This window comes from Lissotriton helveticus, chromosome 3_1 (genome assembly GCF_964261635.1).
Source record: "Lissotriton helveticus chromosome 3_1, aLisHel1.1, whole genome shotgun sequence".
NCBI lineage: Eukaryota > Metazoa > Chordata > Amphibia > Caudata > Salamandridae > Lissotriton > Lissotriton helveticus.
Window position 1 is genome coordinate 490,792,822 of NC_136061.1, and position 8,036 is coordinate 490,800,857.

General features: G+C 37.8%; 1 long non-coding RNA gene across 2 annotated transcripts in view; it reads left to right on the forward strand.

Moving 5' to 3' along the window:
- Positions 1-7,748, forward strand: part of LOC144822633 (uncharacterized) — a 131,330-nt gene extending 123,582 nt beyond the window's left edge. For both annotated transcript variants that reach the window (XR_013608653.1, XR_013608655.1), the window contains exon 5: positions 4,293-7,748. This is a non-coding gene — a long non-coding RNA (uncharacterized LOC144822633). The remainder of the gene's footprint in view (positions 1-4,292) is intronic.
- Positions 7,749-8,036: the final 288 nt, after the last annotated feature.

Sequence of the window (8,036 nt, forward strand, 5' to 3'; positions counted from 1 at the left end):
CGGATCGCATCAAGCCGGGGAAAAGAGTAATTGACACACATCTCTTCCAATGGCTAGCCTCCATTTACGAAGCAAGCCAATGGAAGAGAGAGGCGAGTTAAAGCCCCACACTGTTGAAGTCATGAAATCTTCGGCTCCGCCCCCGCACTGCTTCGCAGTGCGACGGTAGCCTCGACCTAAAAATGAATGAGCGCTTTAGTGTCACACAACGTTTTTGCTTGTCAATTTATTGCCATTAAACGGAGGGTGCACTTACTTGAGGGCGTGTGTAAGCATGACTGAATTTCAATCTAGTCAGCCGATTTCTATCAGACACGCTGTATATCTGGAAAAATTACAAGGTTCCATTACTACATGCGATTTAAACTCGAGAACCTTAAGTTTTAATGGTTCATTTGGGAGAGGCTATTTACTTACTTTAAAACTGTCTCTGCGGCCCAAATGTGCTGCAATCTTCCCGCTGTGAAACTTAGTAAGAAGCGGTCACGGACATCAAGTCGTTCTATATCCTGTTTCACAGGAAATACATGACATTTCTTTTCAGACGAATTCTTGGATTTGTAGTTACGAACTGCTTTTGAAGACGGGGCTAATTATTGTTGTACATTTTGATGCTCGTACTCTGAGTAAGAAGCAGTCACAGGCATAGGAAATGCATGCCATTTCTTTCTAGATGTACTCTGTGATTTATAGTTTCGAACTACTTTGGGGACGAGGTCATACATTTGTTGTCCACTTGGGGGCTCATTCATTAACAATTAGCTGCAATGTAACAAATCTAGTGCTTTTTTGTGAATATTTAATGTGAGTGTAGATCCGATCTGTTCATAGTTTGATAATATTTGAGAACAATCATTCTTCATTATTGCCAATGTGATTCTTTACCGGGGACTCAGCTCAAAATCTGAGGAAGTTCTGTCATCTCGTTTAAGCCATTTGCCACACTGTTATATTTCATAATTAAATATGCTTCTCTTTTTGTAGTAATGTTTCGGCACCCCCACCTCTGGGTGCTGCTTTAATTCCTAACATGACCGTCCAGATGAATTCTTTTTCGGAATGATGTTGTTCAACGAAATGTGGTACCATTGGTGCTGATAGACCTTTTTGCTTAATCCTTGATCTATGTTGTACGGTCCTCTTCTTGATTTGTTGTGTGGTGTACAACTTCGGGCAAGGACATTTAATGGCGTACACAACATTTTTAGTTTTGCAATTGTGAATTCTTTGTGTACCCTTTTGATTGATTTGTATGTGAATTCACTACCCTCTGTGGTGTTGTTGCATGTTGAGCAGGTTCCACATTTGTGGTGTCCCTCTACTGGGGTCAAATTCTATAAAGGTCTTAAATCCGTTGTGGCTTTGTTGCTTTTGAGGTCTGCATGTATTATTTGTTGGCTAATGCTTTTGTACTTTTTCATTGCGAAAAGTGGTCTTTCCGTGGTGAATCCAAGACTAGTTAACAGATGCCAATTACTCAATATTATCTTCCGGAATTTGTGAGTGTGTGGGCCAAACGTGGATACACATACCAGTCTTTCCAACGACTTTTTGTTCTTCTTGGTCAATAACTCTTCTCGTGGTGTGTACCAAGCTCGCTTTGTTGAGTGTTTAAGCATTTTGTTTGGGTACCCTCTTTCCTTTAGCTGTTCACATAAGATGTCTGCCTGAACAAGAAAGTCTTCTTTGCGAGCGCAATTGTCGAATTCTTAACAATTGGCTGTAGGGTAGATTATCTTTAAGACTTCTGGGGTGAAAGCTGTGGTAGTGCAAAATGGTGTTTTTATCTGTGGGTTTGCGGTGTAATGTTATAATTAACTTTTGGTCTTGCCTTATTGTAAATGCACAGTGGGTGATGAATACAGAACACAGTGGGTGAACAATACGGAATGAGTACCATAGGTTGATAATCATTCTAAAGAATAAGTAGGCGCAGGCGAACACAGGTGAACATAACATTCTCCATGAAACTACATACTCAAATGTCCATTAAGGTATTTCTTACTTCCAGTTGCAGTGTACTATGGGTTGTGTAGCTGAATGGAACAGTAGGTTTTCATTGGATGAATACTAATGGGCGGGGAATACTAATGGGCGGGCACATGTTGCAGGTGATTAAAATCGAGCGAGAGAGAGAGAAGCAATTAGAAGGGTTTCGAACATGAGGTGATCTGGTGTTTGAACACAAGATACAACTGCCATCCGTATGATTAAGGTATGTGCCCGCTTGATAAAGCATATTTAGAGGGATATTTTCAACAGAAGTGGTTCTTGACACAGTTGTGAGGGCACTGAGTGTTGAGACCTTAAGGGGTGGAGGGAGAAAAGATCGGATAATGAAGCACCGGGCATTTATTCATTTTTCAATTCAGCGGGCATAACATTACCAATGGGTTTAACTTCAGTCTTTAACATATATTATATGTACCTAATGTGAAATATCATGATGTATTCTAACAGCAATGTTTTGGAAATTACAGAGTACCCTGACGAAGGGCCAAATAGGCCTGAAATGCATTGGGTGATGAAAATGATCATTTGAGGAATGCCTATGTATCACATCATGCTCTAGAACAAGGCCAGTATCGGCATGTCTACAGCATTAAGGAACTAAAGGAAGCATAGAGAGTCTTTCATGTGACAGGACGATTATGGAAAACATTGAGCAAAGCGAAATAAAAACTTTGGTTTAACTGGAATAATTGTGGCATATTTGTTGTGCACAAAGGAAAGCTCTGCGTCTGAAGTGGGGTGTCACTTCGCCTCACACTTTTTCAGTGATTATATCTATTTTACCATCTAGAATGCAAATCAGAATCACATGCCCATAGGAGAGGGATATTCACATAGGGGGCCTGAAAGATACATGTTGCTGAGAAATACAGCACTTCTAGTGCCATCCACACGGTTGGCCTATAAAATATGGCTTCAAGCCAACCATGTACAGCTTGACTGCAGTAGCCTTAACACTTGCTATCACTCCTGTAAAAATTACACTTTTGGACTAGCGGGAATCCCTGCTTCTAAATATTAATAAGTCATCCTAATTACACCCTGTTGCCCACAAGGAAGGGCGCCTGATATTTGATAGTAGAACATATCTGAAATGAAAACTGACAAGTTCCTCCAGTGACTAGGCCCCAAAAGCTATTTTTACTGGCAGGGCTGTGGCTTGATACTAGAAAATATCAAAGTACAAATTTTAAACTTTAATCTATGACTTTTGACAGGAAACGACTGATATAATCATTCAAGGACTATTTTTCACATTTATTAAAATTCCAACTCATTGGTGAAAGTTGGATTTTAATAAATAAGAAAAGTCACTCTGAGAAAGTTACCTTTTCCCTGTTTGAAACTCTTGGAGGCTAGTTTGCATTAGCTCTTGAGAAGCTGACCAGCAAGTGCTTGACCCTAATGAGAAGTGAAAATTGCTCCCAAAGAAGGAACATGGGTGGTGTTTTTTTTGCCCTTGCAGGAACGCCTGCAGCCTGCCCTTTCACAAGTAAATGTAATGTGAGACATAGAAGGCAACCCTTTGTCCACCTCAGCCAGGCTGGCACCAAACATCATGGAAGGAGAGTGATGAAGCATGATTTTTGCAAAATAATTTTGCTTGATCAAATCTGCTCATAACTGTGTTATTAACAAAACAATTACTAATGGTGTGAAAATTATTAGCATGGGTAATTTACAATTTTACATGAATATGGCACAACACGTTTGGTAAACAGAAGCTGTAACATTTAACATGCAGAAAGCATGGAAAATATGAAGTTTGTTTACATTAACTAAAAATGTTACAAGAGAGAGAATTGACAAATGTGTTAAATCCAACTTATAAGTAGAGTTTTGATAAATATTAATAATGAAAATGCTTAGAGTGAATTGCTTTATGGTTATGTTTTCTTCTTTATAACAAGAGAATAATTGATTGATTGAGTAATAATTCGCATTTTGAAATTGGGTTATGCTTTTGAAACTAATTAGTATAATAAATCCTTTAAAATATCGATTTTCTTATGTATTTCTTGTATCTCTTTTTCATTGAAGTGTGTTTTTATTCTTCAGAAAAACCAATGTTTTTTCAGGTTTCTCTATGAAGGCCCCACAACCTGCTAGAGTAATTCTTTGCTTTACCGAACGTAGGCCACAGAAGAATGTACTTTGTCCTTCATTATTTCTAAAATGATGATTTATTTGTTTAGTTGTGCACAAAGCATATCACTAGGACTTCCTTCCTACAGTTAGAATATGTCTTTCTCTGAATACATGTTTTAACTATGTTGCAGGCCGATGTGGAAGTGAGCACAAGGACATGAAGAAATCACAATTTCTTTTCCTACTTCCGAAGAGCGATGATGACATTCATTTAAACAAAGAACTATAACACAGAAATCCAGATGAACTGACTAAGACGACGATCACCTTATAAGCATGACCAATAAAATTGTGTGGAACCAAGAAATTGTAATATTATGGGGTTGGATTTTTAAACATTTGGGGTAAAATTATTACCGTGAGAAATGAACTTGGCAGTAGCTTTTTCTTTGAGAAGAGAGCCTTTGCTGCTGTATTCTCTATGCTACTATGGCCTGCTATTATCCTTGCAAATCCTGAGCAAGACTATCCTGATTATCTTGCACTTCATTGGCTGGTGATGTTGCTCAAGCTATACCTTTTGGGCCGAAGGGTTAGCTATTTCTGACTTTTGCAAGCTGTGCATTAGTATTCTCTGATCTAGGTTCGTAGGAAATTCTAAATTGCATACTGATATTGGAAAGAAAACCATTTATTTTCTCTCTCTCTCTCTCATATCTGTTATTGATTTTATGATGTATTTGTAATGAACCGTGTTTACTTATTGTGAATTTACCTGTAATAACAAAATAGTGAAGAATAAAAAATTCTTATGTACTTGTGTATTGACCATTCATTTTATGAAATATTTAGATAGATGTAACTTGATAAGTATTGAGAGTTTGTCATTAATAATGAATATTTAGATATAATGACATAATGAATATTATGATTACTGTAGCTGGACAGGCGTTTCCTTCATTATAGGTCCTCATGAGGGAAATGGCATCCGTCTCTTATTATCGAGTCCCTATTAGCTCTACCAAAGATCTATCAGAGAACCTGATATATGTAAGTGGTTATTGAGTTTAATAGTGCCCAAAATCTCTTAGTTATAGAAAAGTTTCTGATCATAATAAATTAGGTATAACGTGAATGATTATACATTTTACACCGTTTCCGTTGGATCAGTTTCAGGTAGTGTCATCAGAGGGTTAGTTTAGACTAAATACACTGGGTAATGAAGAGATGGAATTAAGGGACAGAAGTTTATAGACTACTTACCTTTTATGTTTTATGTTGCAGTCCGTTGTTGACCTTAATGGAAGTAACGGGTCTGTCGTTCGCCTAAGATCCCGGGATAAGCCCAAGGGCAGTCTTAGTCTGACATTGTCTGCTGTTGATGCAGTGCTGAGCAATGGTCGTATTGTCGGTACTTGCACAGGGAAATCTTGAAAAGTGTGAATAGTGTAGATTTAATTGGGTCAAATCAGAAAGCGCATCTGGGAAAGTCCCGAGAATTTTCACTTGAGTGAGGGTAAAATCGCGCTTGCTGAGATTTCTCAGAGTATATGTTTCTATCGATTTATTTCTTTTAGTGGAGCAGACAAGCTGTTTTATGTAGTTTGTTTTGTTACAGACTTCTAAAGAATTCTGACGCTGATTTGTAAAGGGAGGATCAGTGCCAGGAGTTAAACTGACATCACAGAGTACTGCGCTGGTATTGGTAAGTTGATGAGAAATCGTCACAGAAAGTGCAGCGCTGGCAAAGGTTGGTTGCTGTGAGTCATGCTGGGATTGGACAGCGTGATTAGTTTTGATTGGTCGCAAAAAATCATAATACGGAAGAGAAGCTATTGAAGATTTACTTATAAAGTTTAGTGTTAGCGGAGGGAATCGTGAAGTTATTAAAATTGTTGAAAACATTATTTAGTAAAGATGAGCCAATACCCGTTAGAGAAGGAATTCCTGTGGCTCATGAAGGAACCCCCGCTTCATTTATGTAATTGGAAAAGGGTTATCATACGTGTACATGGTTAGAAAATTGGATGAAATATACTGAGCAAGATGGTAATTTAGCATTTTCAGAGATTGTGACTTTTAATCCTAGAATTTTAGAGAATTTAAGGAGACAAATGAATAACCGACAGGACCTCAACCAGACCTTGCTGGTGGCCTCTGCTGGAGTTGATCATGGCCCCTAGGTTCTGTTACTGATGTCCTGGGACCCTTAAAAGTGACCCAGAATAGCTGCTCCAGAAAACCTTAAAAGTTGGGATTTGTAAAATATTTGGACTTGGGAAGCTGCCAGGGGGGCCTCAGAGTAAAAGTCTCCAACTTCCATGCACCTTACTCGGATACAGCATCAGGCTTGCCTACAGAAGGATTTTTAGTGCTGTAAACAACTAATGGCCTGATTTAGATCTCAATGATCTGGCCTCGCCTTCACTTTTCCTTTTGATTCTTCGTCCACCACTATGTTGACCACCCTTTTTGTTTAGATGCTGGCGGTTCGATGGATGAGAGTCCGTCCGAGTACCGCTGTCTCTGCCAGATTTTTCCACCCATGTCAACGGTACCATAGGTAAAAGCGGCTGTCAGAGGGAGTAGAGCCAGTGCTTCCTCCGGGCGAATCACAATGTGCCTACCAACTGACATGACTGTTGCGGGGAAACCTCTAGGCCTGAGTTGGAGGTTTCAAAGGGATATAAGGCAGAAACTAACCTTTTTTCTTTTTTCAACTTCCTTTTCTGTCTTGGACTCGATTGTCCAAGTCCTTCCATTGCTGCTCGATCGTCCAAGTCCTTCCACTCCTGCTGCTACTTGACCATGAAGCAAATCAACCCGATCGTTGCTGGACTTGAAGTTATGCTTTTTTTTTACCTGCTACGTTTTGAATTATCTGTCGCCATTAGCTCTGGACTCATACATTTTTTAATCGCGCTTACAAGCAATATTTTATGAATGTGTAATGCATATATGCGTGTAATGTGGTAGTTTAAGAAATTTAAAGAAACACATCAGTATAATTTCATTTTTTTTTTATGCAAGATGCCTTCATGCGAATGGACAATTACACAAAAATTGACTTTAATCAAAAAATAAAAAAGTGTCCCTACAGGTGTGTTTAATAATGTTTCATAAACCACAAATTATAAACATGCATTACACAATATTGGAATAAATTACATTTAATATAATGTAGAAATTGCATTAGACAAGGCACAACATTTGTTTTCCAATACATTTTAAATTAATGTTAAGTCTAAACTTAAAACATCTTATATAGTTATTCATGTCACATTTCACCTTGTCTAGTGCATTTTCTGTATGGAAATACACTTATATTTACTGTTCATTTTTTAAGGTGTAATGTATAGGTGTTTATTGTTATCACTTTCAAAGTTAAAATAATGTTTCTTGGGGTGTGAGTGTCCAATATCATGATAAATGCTTGTACCAAAATTTCTATGTCCATCAAAAAGTTTTATCACTAATGTTTGCACTGTACAAATATGTTATTTAAATAAGCTTTTGTCCTTACTGTCATAAATTTAATTAAGAGTATGTATCTCAAGTTTTATCATTAACATTAATAATCAATGACTTGTAAATGAATAGTAATCCCAGGACAAAGTTTGCAAAAATAAAATATTTCTAATACTGAATGAGATATGTCTCTCAAATATTTTATTAAAAATAAATTATAAAGGCTAGACAAACATGAAATACAGTAACAGCCTGTGGGATTGTTGGTCTAAAATTGCCTCCTGAACAGACTGCCAAAGGGGAACCTCCGCAGTAAGAGGCATCTAGTGGGCACAGAGCAGTCACCTCAAGGATCTTTCTTGGGAGGAGTGGGTTTGACAATTAGTAAAACAGGAGAAAAATGGAGAGAAAACATTTATATAAGGGTTTATATGTTTTGGAAAGGTGCAAAACACATTAGCAACAGC